The following is a 14,350-nucleotide window of genomic DNA, read 5'->3' on the forward strand; positions in this document are numbered from 1 at the left end:
GCCCTTTGGCTAACTCACAGTTGCCTCTGACTGTATCACATTCAGAGTAAGGTCACCAGCAAGGGGCTGGAGGGAATGGCCAGCCAAGTCCAGACATGGACAGACGTAACTGGAAGGAGGACAGGAAACGTACACATACTGTCCAGCTGTAGATAAGAGTGTGCAGCTAAGGCAGGCTGAAGGTCAGGAGAGAGGCTAGGTATTGCAGCAATGCAGGAGTGTAGCCCCAGGGTCCTCTCTTGAGCAGCTGGCCAGGGTAGCTGCTGTTAGTTCCCAGATGGAACTCCTGACCCAAGCCCAGGTAGAGGGCTCACACGTTGTGGGTTTTCTTGGTGAGCTGGGGCTCCTCATCCACCAGCTTGGACTTGAGGTGCTCCTTGTAAGCCAGAATTTCTCCAAGCCACTTGGTAATTGTCTGCTTCTTACAGACCAAAATTTCCTGTGCAACCTGCTGAATGAGTCTGAAGTCATGGCTGACCAGCATCATACCACTCTCAAACTCATTGATGGCATCTGCCAGGGCATCGATGGTCTTAATATCCAGATGATTGGTGGGCTCATCCAAGAAGAGCATGTGGGGTTCTTCCAGGCCAGCCAGGCCAGACACACTCAGCACTTCTGCTCGTCTGACAAGTTCTGGATAGGGCTCACCTGTTGTTTCCCAATGAGACCATATCGCCCGATGATCTTCCTTATTCTTCCTTCTCCTTGATCTCTGGATAGCACTTCATGTGCTCCAAAGGCAAGAGATCTAAGTCCAGCTGCTCTTGTAAATGCTGATCGTAACGCCCTATCTTGACATGCGAGTGTTTTCAGATCCTGCCATCTGCGGGTAGTAGTTCTCCGGTTAGCAGCTCCAGAAGAGTTGACTTTCCTTCTCCATTGGACCCTACCAGAGCCACTTGTGTGTCAAGGTCAATTCCAAATTCTAGATTATTGTAGATGCAAGGCCCATCTTTTGTATACTTAAAGCTCACATTTTGCACCATGATGAAGGGTGGAGGGATCTTGCCACATGGTGGGAAATAAAATGACAAATGAGGTTGTCGCTCGCAACCCTCCCTGTCAGTCCCGATGCCATCATTTTCTGTAGCATCTTCTCCTTGCTGTGGGCCTGCCAGGGCAGCTTGTCACTGTGATGACCAAACTTCTCAATGTAGTTCTTCATGTATCCAGTCTGGTCTTGCTCCCAGTGAAACCTTCATCTGGTTCTCCACCAGCTCTAGCCACCTCTTCACGTACTGATCATAATTACCCATATAATACTTCAATTTCTGTGCATGTGAATTATGTTTGGACAGACACCATTCAGAAAATCCTGTGAATGGGAGACGAGGACCAAGATGCACTTAAAAGTTTTTAGAAGTGAACTCATCGAGGAGCAGCATGAAGGGCCAAATAAAGAGGGCTCTGGCAAGGGCAACCCTCATCCTCCAGCCCCCACTGAAGTATTTTAGTTTCTTGTGCTGCATGGCAGGTATGAAACCCAGTTTGTGCAAGACCCTTGAGGCCCTCATCTCTGTCTCATCGGCATCCAGCTCCTCCAGATGCTCGTAGAGTTCCATGAGCTTCTCACACTGCATCCTCACGAACCAGCCGCTCTGTTTTCCTCTCCAGCATGGCCCGCTCTGTGTCAGAGTCCATCAGACACTGCAAGGGTGTCTTGTCACTAGGAGGCATCTCTCGGCTCAGATGGTAAATGTCCACGTGCTCAGGGATGGACACTTCACGCTTCCCAATAGCAGACAGCAGCATGGACTTTCCAATTCCATTTAAGCCAATGAGGCCGTAACGACAGCCTCAGTTTAATTCTAGTTTGGTAGTTTGGTGTTAATGAGCAGCTCTTGACCGTGAAAGGTGAATGACAGGTTGATAATGTGAACATCAGTACTGTTGGGGTGAGAGGCCAGGATGCCAGCGACAGCTCAAGCAGCAACTTTTTTCATCTCAAAGTCCTTGGTCAGCAAATCCACTTCTGTGGTCTCTGCCATGCGCCTCATTTTCTTCTCTGCCACCTGTGGTTCTGTGACAATATCTCCGTTTTCTTCATGTCCTTTTCTGGGCCGCTGTCCAGCTTTGGCAGCCTCCTTCTTTCTGGCTGCCTCTTCCTGACCAGGTTGGAGGCCATGATCATGACCCACAGGGGTAGGTTACTGTTCTTTCAGGGAGCTGGGCCTCATCACTCAGCCTCTGAGTCCCAGATTTTTTATTCTTTTAGGTACATATACCCAGAAGTGGAATATATAGGTATATATATTTTAGGTATATATACCCAGAAGTGGAATTCTTGTATCATATTTTAATTCCATGTTTAATTCCATGTTTCATATTTTGAGGAACTGCTATACTGTTCACATTTCCTCTTGTATCCACTGTACTCCACAATGTGTCCTCCTTAGGTCTAGTGTAAATATTTAAATATAAACAATGAGGGCAAGTGTATTCATTATTTATGGCTATGAATCAAATTACCCTCAAAATGTGGCAGCTTAAAACAATAAACATTTATTATCTCAGTTTCTGTGGGTCAAGTCAGGTTTCAGATTAGCTGGATGCCATTGACTCAGGGTATCTTGCCATCAAGGTATTAGCAGAGACAGTAGTCAACCCCAGGCTCAAATGGGGAAGAATCCACTTCCAAGCTTGCTCATATGTCTAGTTGGGAAGGCTCAGAAGATACACTTCCAGGTTCCCTTAGATAGCCATCGGCATGCACCGGGTTCTCACTGGATGTTGATCAGAGATACCAGTTACTTGACGTATGCGTCTCTCCATAGGCAACTCACAACATGGCAGATAAGTTGTTTTCTTCAGAGTGAGGACTCCTCGAGAGAAAGAGAGCAAGAGAAAGCTTGAGCAAGGAAGTCTTTTCATAACCTCATCTTGGAATGGCATTGCACTACTTTTGCTGTATTACACTTATTAGAAGTGAATCATTAGAGTCAGCAAACACTCGGGGGAGGGTATTATTCAAGGATGTGAACACCAAAAGGCAGAGATCACTGGGGACTATTTTAGATGCTGCCTACCACAGCAAGAAATGTGTTTTGCTTTTGTTTTCATTGCTATAATCTAGAACAATTAAGATCTAGAAAAACTGTTTAATGATGAATGAATATTAGTAGGAATGTAACATCTGAGCTTTCACATTTTTATATGGTATTTGAAATCAGAGACAACTTAACAGAGTATATCCTAACTTATGATGCTTTTAAAAACTGAAATATATCTTTATTTCTTTTGTTATGTTACATTAAAGAGCAGAGTCAAATTTGGCATCTCTCCCAAAAAACATGAAGAAACAATACCACCTACTGACTCCTTTTGTACATTTCCTAGTATTCTGGTGCAAACTGTGTCATTGTATGACATATGGGAATAGATAATATGGTTGAAGATAATGCAGTCTATTTTAAGAATTTTACATCTGTTACTAAAAGGCTTTTATGCTCCAAGTTAAGGAAAGCAAAGAAGATTACCCCAAATGTATGCATGCTTTTATTCTGGATTCTTTTTTTCAAACATTATATTGATCTTTAGAGGAGACTTTTACATTACATCAATAATAATAACGAAAAATATATATCTTTATTATCATAGGCAGGCTGCTATATTGGGTACCAAAGGTATATCTAAATATGCCCTTAACCCCTTAATTTTTTAAAATAATGTTATTTGATGTTATTTTCTAAACTTACTACTTCTTATACTCAGAATTTTATAATCGGTGATAATTTATTAGGCTTCCTGCAAGTCGTTAGGTATATTATACCACATACTCCCTATAATTATGAAAGATGTGTTATTATATTTGTTCAAGAGACAGGGACCAGTTTAAGGAGAAAGCTGAAATGTTTAGCAGCAGTGCATTGGCCAATCCCTGAGAAAATGTTGTACAATACACTGTTCAAATCTTTCCAACAAAAAAGAATATAATTCTTAGGCAGACAAGATCATAAGCTATGATACATATGCTGTACTATGGATACAGAATGGTAAGTTTCACCTATTAGCCAATTCAGATCAAGTGAAAGTGACAATTTTAAGGAATGTATTCCAATTATTAAACCACTCCCAGGTTTTAGCATACATATGTAATTTTCAATTAGTTATGACTGCCAGTGGTGTGAGAGAAGAGAGCAGTAGCAAAATGTTTATTTCTCTTGCTGTTTGTTGTATGATAATGATCACAATAAAATGGTATCATATATTTATCTTATACTTTCATGGTCCCTGACACAGTTGATGAAAAATATTTTTGAATTTTTATCCCAATATTGAAAATTCCAAAATATTTGTTGTACTTAATTTATAATGAAGTTATAAACTCTAAAATAACCTCTAACTCTAAAAGTTTACTATAATGTGATAGAAACTTGCAATAATGTTAGTTTCAGTAAATAAGAACATTTCTTTCATTTTAACAATAAAATGATATTATTGTATTTATTTAATAACTTCTCAAATTCTGACTTTGCTACTTATTTTTTTAAATAATTCCATGGACACATATGTTTTTAGCTTCTTTGATATTCCCAACTTAATAAGACTTTTTAAAAGGTATTGGCACATGCCTGTGGTCCCAGCTACTTGGGAGGCTGAGGTCCTGGGAGCACTTGAACTAAGGAGGCTGAGGCTGCAGTGAGCCGTGATTGTGTGCTACACCCCAGCCTGGGCAAGAAAGCAAGAATCTATCTCAGCAATAAACAAATAAGTAAATTAAATATTTGATCTCTTAAATCATAAACCATTCTAAAAATTAGAATTCCAAGTATGTTAAGTTATAATCCAAAATTACGCTAATTGTTACTAAAATTTCTTTAGAACTTCCCAACTTTGCTATAAGAACACATAAATACATTTAGAAGAGTCTAAATTCAATTTGTTCTGTTCATAGGAAGTAAGATTTACCTCTGCTTTCTCAGAGGGTTGATAGTCAACATTTCATCAAAATGCTGTAATTGTTATTGTTTTAAATTTGGGGGCATTGATTTAAAAGCTGACTTGCTCACTTATAAATGCTTAAAAATTAAAACCTTAAATGAATTAAATAATTCATTAAAAATAATATTGTGAAAGAAATGGAAAAGAGACATGACCAAAAAAAACCAGGTCATTTATTATTGCTTAAAACTTACAATGATAAGCAGCAAATAGACTGTCATATTTCTGAGGTCAAGAACTAAGAATCTCAAGTAAGGGTTTTTCAGACTCAACAAAGTTTATATGATAATAGTGCAATTTCTAATTGTATAATAAAAATGTACTTGGTTGCTGTTGATTAACTTACTAAAGAATAAGATTCCGATTGAGAATTTTTTAATTTCTCACATCTTTTCCTTGCATACCTGGTAGTGACACTATTTTCATATTGCAGTTGTAAATTAGCTTTAAAACACGGTGAGCTACAGAAGCCCTATCCTTTGGTCGTACTGTGAATAGCCAAGTTCTCTGGAATTGGTTAAGTAGTCCCTTGACTGATCTTAAGTGTCTTAGTCTTAGCTCCGTAGTCCCTTGACTGATTCTTAAGTGCCTTCATGACTAATTTTCCATACAAGGCTTTCTTATTACCAATACTTGGAAAAAAAATGAGAAGTGCCAATTAAGGTACTATTTCTATTGATTAAAAGAGCCAACTATTAAAGTATCATTTATTTATTAGAAAATAATATTTAATTTTATGTTATTTTACAATAAAAACTTTAAAGTGCATTGTGATGATAAACTTGGAAGAGGCATTTGACAGAGATTCTTAAGCTAAATTACGTAAAGTTTCGAGGCTTCAAGGTATCTGTGAACTTTCTGAAACTGTAAGATATTTTATGTTGATGAACATGTTTCTAATAACATTCAGAGAGAGAAAAGAGAAAGACAGAAGTGAAGGGTGAATGACTCCAAGGTTAGTACCCGAGCAACAAAAGCAACGGAACCATCAACTAGGAAGGGATGATTTTAGGTGGAGCAGTTTTGGAAGGGTGCGGTCAGGTGTTCAGTTTTATATGGGTTAACTTTAGGATGTGAATCAGATAAACTAATGCCACATGAACTAACTTCACAGAGAGGCACAGGATGGTAAGAAAAGTAAAACTCCCAAAAAATATGTAGTGTTCACATAAGTAATAATGCTATAAGGATATGTTGCACAAATCGTAGAACACCTCTTTCCTGAGTTTTATGTAGATGTTAATCTAATTTCCCTCTGAAGTACATTTAAAGACCAGGAAATCAGTTTTGCCTTTGAAAGAGAAACACTCTCTTTCTATATGTGTTTTCTGTTATACCAATGATACACAGCTATTAAATATGGTTATAAATATTTAACCTATTAACGATTGTGTTACACTTTAGAAATAGCTTTATGAGCTCACCAAGCACTGGAAGTGATATACTCTGGTTCCCCAAGGAGCCATGGATAAAGCCACTGCCACAGTGGAGGACATCACGCTCATTCGCTGGTGACAAATGAGTGCTGTATCAGTTACAGATACTACACTGAGTTTATTTTGGTCAGGAAAGTTGGTGGCAAAGAGAAGATATTGTGTAAACTGATCTTGTCTAACTGATAGCACACTAAGAAAAAAATTGATTCTTTTGGAATTAATTTTACACCAGAGTAACAAAATAGTGTTTGTGGGTTTTTTTAATCTTGAAATTAATGTAAAAGAATGTGTCAATTGCATTGGTTATTTAGGACCTCTATGTACCACATTTTTAACTTTTCTACTCTTATCTATTTCTTTCTTCTTTGTCTGCCCTCGTTTCTTTTATACTCTTCACTTTCAGGGGGATTTCTCTTGCTTATACTTAGGATCACTGCTAAAGGGTAAAATTAATAAGTCATCTTGGCAGACAGCTGTAGCATAACGTGCAAAAGGGAAGACAAGCCAACTTGACAGAGGCCCAGGTCTCTAGGCACAAGCTTTGTGGCCTTGGGTTGGATACTTAATTTTCTTGAGTCTTGATTGTGTTACACACAACCATTAATCTTTCTCTCTATCAGTTTTCCCATTTGTAAAATAGAAATAAAGCACCAGCCTAGTACTGTCGTGAAATTAAATGAATAAATGTAGAGAGTTGTTTAGTGTAAGTTACTATGCTAATATAATTAATAAGATACAGTATGGTAATAATCACCATTTTCTAATTGAGATAAATATGTGTAAAAGGACTGCCAGCTAATTATTTAACCCTCAATTATTGAGCTCCAGACTGTATAACAGCCTCTTCACTGTGTATTTATGGTAGTTTATCTGTAATCTTTACAGCAACCCAGAAAAGCAGACTTTACTTTTCCATTGTACAAGGAACTAAAACTGAAATGCAGATAAGTGATGTGCTCGAAGTCATACAAATAGAATGTGGCAAAAACAGAAGTTGGCCCCAGGCCAAGTCTGCCTAATTCTGAAACCTACGCTTAATCCCTCACCCACAAAGACAGTGGCAACATGACCAGGGCAAGAACACTTGAATGAGCAGCCCACCGGCTTAGTGATGTGCCCCAGCAAAATTAGAGGAATATGTTGAAACTCACTGTTCTCATCTATAAGATTACTCTACAGGATCTTAAGGAACTCAGAAAAATAAATTCCCAGAATGAGTGAGGATTCTGGTATCTGTAGTTTTTTTAACGTGGTTTGTTTTTGCAAAGTCAGTTACCTAATTAAGTCCCTTGCCATTCCCAGATTATTCTCATGAAAAAATTGATGTCAACACAGAGAAAAAATTTCCTTAGATCTACAAAGGCTGTCTAGGATACATAAACTCTGTTTGCTCTTTCATTCTGTCCATTATATGCTTTAAACATTCCCCTAAGAAAGTGAAATTATATGCTATAACAAAGACTGCAAAGTATTTTTTATGTATTTACATTATCTGTTTAATATTTTTATTTTTTTATTATTATGATACTTTAAGTTCTGGGGTACATGTGCAGATCGTGCAGGTTTGTTACATAGGTATACACATGCCGTGGTGGTTTGCTGCATCCAACCCCCATCATCTACATTAGGTATTTCTCCTAATGTTATTCCTCCCCAATCCCCTGACCCACTGCTCTTCTCCCCTAGATCGGGGTGTGTGATGTTCCCCTCCCTGTGTCCATGTGTTCTTATTGTTCAACACCCACTTATGAGTGAAAACATGCAGTGTTTGGTTTTCTGTTCTTTTGTCAGTTTGCTGAGAATGACGGTTTCTAGCTTCATCCATGTCCCTGCAAAGGACACGAACTCATCCTTTTTTATGGCTGCATAGTATTCCATGGTGTATATGTGCCACATTTTCTTTATCCAGTCTATCATTGATGGGCATTTGGGTTGGTTCCAAGTCTTTGCTATCATAAACAGTGCTGCAATGAACATATATGTGCATGTATCTTTATAATAGAATGATTTATAATCCTTTGGGTATATACCCAGTAATGGGATTGCTGGGTCAAATGGAATTTCTATTTCTAGGTCCTTGAGGAATCGTCACACTATCTTCCACAATGAACTAATTTGCACTCCCACCAACAGTGTAAAAGCTTTCCTATTTCTCCACTTCCTCTCCAGAATCTGTTATCTCCAGGTTTTTTAATGATCACCATTCTAACTGGCATGAGATGGTATCTCAATGTGGTTTTGATTTGCATTTTTCTGATGACCAGTGATGATGAGCTTTTTGTCATATGTTTGTTGGCTGCATAAATGTCTTCTTTTGAAAAGTGTCTGTTCATATCCTTTGCCCACTTTTTGATGGGGTTGTTTTTTTCTTGTAAATTTGTGGTATTTTTAAAGAATATTTGCTATTTTAATAAAAAGAAACTATTTTCTATTTATCATTCCCTCATTTCTACATTACATATGGATGAATAAACTTGATTTAATGTGTCACTTCTGCACAAAGAATATGAATGTCCTCTGGAATTTAAAGAAATGAAAAAGAATTTGTGTTTTTTACCTTCATTATTCTGTACAACTGGGCTTAGAGTCATTATATCTGGATTATGTCATCAAGCCTCCTTCAATTGTTCTTAGATTACCTCTACTAGATATAAAAATTGTCACATAGTACCTAAAATCTATATTACAAAATTTCTGCCACTTATTTTTATTAATGCAAACCCATTTATTAGATTTTATAAAGATTCATTATAACTCCAGTCCTAAGATATTCTTTGAAAGACAGCTGCAATACTTTTGGAAATTGGATACTGTATTCACAATTCAGGACAGCTATGGAGATCCATGATAGATTATTGTATGAGTATTCACAATATATAACATTAATGTGGAAAGTTAAAATAAGAAATATTTCTTGTTTTTGGTTAAAGATGAAAATTAATACTGGATATAAACTAAAACAGTAAATAGATAAATTAGTATAACTCTCTGATCCCTGCTACATATTTACAATTTATAAAATTTCTGTTAATTTTGTTACAAAGTTTCAATTTCATAAGAACTCTCACATTAACTAAATTACTGTATTTGAAGTAGCAAGAGATTTTGAACTATAAAACATTATGTTGATTGATTATGATACTCAAAAGTACTTAACACTTATTTAGCGCTTTACATTCTCAAAGCACTTTACAAACATTAACGAATTAATCATGTCACTGTGATGTCAGGAAGGTGGTAGAATTACCATTCCTGAGATGGAGGAATTAGATAAAGTGACTTAAGACAATGAAAGACTTTGAAAGTCTAAATACTGAAACCTAAGTAAATACCTAAATGACTAGAGCAGTGAGTTGTCTGTATATGATGTGAAGTAAGCAGTGCAAGTTAACAATATTGCAATAGAATCGAAGCCACCTTTCAACTGTGGCACACAGAATATATAGCCATTGCTGGCTACCCCATACATCCCTACTAACCTTTGCTATTCTCAAAGAGCTATTATAGAATTAATTTTGCTAATATTTTTAAATTATAACATTTTCATAAATAAAATGTCCTGTGAATTAAAACAATTTGTTCATGAATTTTTGATTTTTCATTAATCATGTTTTAGAAAAAAAATCAGCTACTAGATATGTTTTTTAAAAATCATTTAAAAAGATGGTAACTAAGAAGTCTAACTTATTTCCTAGGCAGAATTTTTTACTGACGACTTTCTAAAATGCTATCAAATATTTTATAGATTCTTAAAATAATGCCAATTAGAAATTATTACTGTTTAAGCTTTATCAAATATTTTTATTTATCAAAATCCAAAAAGATCTTCTGAAATCACAGACATGTATTTTAGGAAAAAAAATTAACTAGATATAGATATAAATGCAGACACATACATAACACACACATATACAGTCACATAGGGTGTGTGTGTGTGCGTGCGTGCGTATGTATGTGTGTGTAGATTGGCCTCCAACTATACAGCCACAATCAGAACATTTTCAAGAGTAAATTACAATTTGTGTGATTACCTGCTTGTTTAAACATAAAATAGTCCTAGCTTTTGAGTTTTGAGTGAACCATTAACTCAAAGGTCAACTGAATAAACTCTAAAAGAGGCATTTAGGTCATTAGCACCTCTTATCAATTTAGATGCAAAGTTTTTCAAATATTTTCTTTTATAGTTTCAATTGGTTCCATATCCTAGCCAAATAAAGGAAGAGTTCAGATCTTGAAAGCAGAGAGGAATAAAAGAAGTATTAAGATAATTTCAGTATTTTATCACAAGATTAGGAAAACCATCAAGATTAAAACCTTATTCTGAATTTGGGGCTTTATATTGACCACAGAGTTACTGATATTACAAGTCTTGTATACGTTCATAACACTGAAATAAACAGGGGCTTAAAGGAAAGGAAATGCAAATGGACAATATGGAAACATCTGAAAGATGTTCTGCCTCATTAGTATTTAAAGACATGTAAAATAACATTACCGTAAGATTGACAAAACTTAAGAGAACACTAAAAATCAGTGATGAAAAAGGTGCACGGAAATGGACGCTCTCACAGACTTTCTTGAACTGAAATAAATCCAAACATTCTGTTTAATGATATAAACAAAAAGCAAACAAACAAAAGGAAAGTAGCCCACTAGGGCACAAATGTTTGTCGTCGGATGTTACTAAAGCATCCTTTCTAATGAAAAAAAGAAAAACTATATATCAATAAGAAAATAGTTGAATAAATTATGGTACAACCATAATTATCAACACAATACCATTTTTGAAAAATGTATTATATTTGTATATATGTGGATACTTTTAAATAACAGTAAGAAAAAATTTCAAATATAGGCACAAAATATTAATGATAGTTACCTCTGGGGGTTGAGATTTTAAGAATAGGAGTGGGCAGAGAAGCATTCCACTTTTATTACTTTAATTATTTTTAAGTCTTAAGTCGTAGGTGGTTTTGGTTTGTTTGTTGTATTAAATAAGTAAAAGCAGGGAAAAACTTTAAAACTAATATAGTTTAAGTTTACATTATCTTCATAAGTTTGTGAACTAGTTAAGATTTTGGAAATAATCACACTAATTAATATTGCCTTTTTTAAGTGGTGGAGAAAAAAATCTAATAATCAAGAAAGTGTAATTTGAGGTTTTATTGGCCAACTGATAGCAGCACCTAAAATTAAACTTTTTAATAAGGTAATAGAAAAAAGAAACCACTAGTCTATTCATCATATTACCATATTTCCCACATTAACTGTATTCCGAAGATCCAACCTCGTTTTATTTTAGTTTCTCACTTCTTGCAGTAATAATTTGTAATTGAATTTTGGGGGGATGTCAATATGATGATGAAGTGCTAGGCTGCCATGGAGCAAATATTACCCCAGAAGATCAACTCTAAAAGACAGAGAATGTTGACATGTTCATGCTTCTGTGAATTCCATGTCTATGTCAGCCCTAAATCATACAAAATTAAGCAACAAAGCTAAAAGTTTGGTAAAAGCACTTTTTAAAAATTGTTCATTTATTTCCTATTGACATTGAAAGTTCTATGTCTTTGATTTTTCAAATGCCAAAAAATGTGGGTCCCCTAATTGATGTATCAATGGCAATATTTGTTTTAATATATATGAACTGTATTTTAAACATATACACAGGTGCATACTACACATTTGGTTATAGATAGAGATGAAAGTTGATAGATAAATAGATGTAGAAAAAAATAGATTTCCGTCACATGACCAGGAAACTTAAGCACGTGGACACATTCATTGTAGGGTGGGTAGGGCAGGGTTTATTAGGTGAAAGGAAAGGAGGAAAGACGGACTCTCTCGCTTTGCTGAGGACTCCCACCTCACAGATTGAATCCCAGGTCATTACCTAGGAACGGAAGGGGCCGGGCTCCTCCCCTCTGCAAACGCCCTGAACTTCCCGAGGCTCCACCCTGTCCTCCCAGTGCACAGATGAGCATTATTCAGAGATAATCAGTCCGAAAAGGGCGAGCTTCATCCCGGGACTTGCAGTCCAGTTTTTCAGCCTTTGGGCTGTTTCAGGCTTCAAGGCGGGGTTTCACCCGGGACCCCTGGGTATCTCCTGTCTCTATCACAGATACATAGATACACTGAAGCATAGCTCATCTGAAATTTTTCAGCTGCTTCTTACTTTGCTTTCCTATATCTTAAAATATGAAATTGAGTTTTACATGTAAAACTTTTCAAATAAAGAAAAATAACGCATACTCTAAGTTCTGCTCAATTTCGCTATTTTTTATTTTTAAATTCGAAGAGAAATTCTGAAAAGACTTCTAAAAATGTGTTAAGATGCACAGATTCTATAACAACAGAAAATAAATCAATAGATATTTTGAAGAAGAAAAATGAAAAGTGGAAGTTTTTGTTTTGTGATTTTTTTTTTTTTATGAAATGCCAGGAGGTTGTGTTTGTGTTAATGAGAAACATTATCTTACCAAAGAATGCTGGTATTCTCATTTCCATTTATATAGGAAATTGATTAATACTTAACTAATTGGCACATGCAAATGGGGATTAACTGAATTCACTTTTCTCCACAACTCAACGGCTGTAATTTAGATCCTTACTTAGATTTAAATCTTTTATTATTTTTGAAGGTAATCATCTTCCTGTTGTTAGAAATAAAATATCAAAGCACCATGCTAATTATAGCTCATGTCTCACAAATTAGCTAATTAACATTACTGAAAAGCAAATGTACAGCGAGCAAAGTTTAAACTCCTGAATTGGAGTCAAGCCTTTATACAATACAGTCGTGAGATACATGCTATTAAATGCCATTGGGTCAGATATACTTTGGAGCTAATAACTGTAGTCAGATATTTAGTTTTTTTCTCCAAATAAATAGCTTATTCTGATGTTTCTATGCAATTACACCTATGAATTTTTTGCAGTTAGCTCTTCTAGACGGAGATGTAAGGTGGGAAAACAGAATGATGTGCATGACTAGGAAAGCTGTCTTTTAAGTAAAATCTCAAAAGTTCTCAAGGCATGCATGACTTGCTTGGGAAATTATAAAATTAGTTGTGTTCATCATTTTATGTTTGCTAACTAATGTATTTCAATACCTAAGATGCCGGCAACAATAATTCTTTAAATTCAGGGCAAAAAAAAAAAAAAAAACCTGTTTAGCAGTGAATTTAGAGGGAAATGATTAGAAATCCAACAGTTTCTGAGGAGTCTGAACCTAATTCATTTGTGTGCCAACTTAATCTACAGTTGGATAGTCATGTAGAATCAGGGTATGTTTGGAGGAGCAGTCCTAAAGTAACCAGGGATGTGGTCTTCATCAGAAGTTTTGGAAACAAGCCTTGCCCATGACTATTTGCATATTGAACATTTATTAAGCAGTTACTGTGTGTCAGAGAGCATACAACAATCTTAATACCTTAGAATGAGAAAGACTGATGAGACTATGACCTCAAAACACACACAGAGATACAAGAGAGAAAACAAATGTGTAAACAGAAAAATAATTAAGTTAATTAAATGTTAGAGTACACGCGACAAACAAAAAACCTGAAGGTTAAAATAACACCAAAGTTAAAAGACTGACAAACAGAAAGATCTAGTCGTGGACAAAACAAAACAAATGTGATTTTAGTCCGATGTTCTAAAATGCAGAAGAGCTTGATGCAATCGAGGGGCTGAAAGAAGTTCATTATGCTGAAGTATAGTAAATGAGGAGCAAGGAAGAGAACAATATAAAATGAAGGTGTAAAAACAGAAGCAGAGCAAGGTCCCATCAGGCCTTGTCAACTTTACTAAAAGGCTGATTTTATTTTAAGTTGAACAGGAAGACATTGAAAGTCTTTAGGGAATGTTATGAGCCCAATTTACATTTGGGAAGGTCAGTCATGGGATGAAGTGAGAAAGAGATTGTGGAACAGCAAAAGCAGAAGTGGGTAGACCTATGAAGAGATATG

General features: G+C 35.8%; 1 pseudogene; it reads right to left on the bottom strand.

Moving 5' to 3' along the window:
* Positions 1-310: 310 nt before the first annotated feature.
* The window catches only part of LOC105718810 (ATP-binding cassette sub-family F member 2-like), a 44,437-nt pseudogene continuing 30,397 nt past the window's right edge, over positions 311-14,350 (bottom strand).

Source organism: Aotus nancymaae, unplaced genomic scaffold, assembly GCF_030222135.1.
Source record: "Aotus nancymaae isolate 86718 unplaced genomic scaffold, 86718_ANA_hifiasm-v0.15.2.pri h1tg000022l_1, whole genome shotgun sequence".
Lineage (NCBI taxonomy): Eukaryota > Metazoa > Chordata > Mammalia > Primates > Aotidae > Aotus > Aotus nancymaae.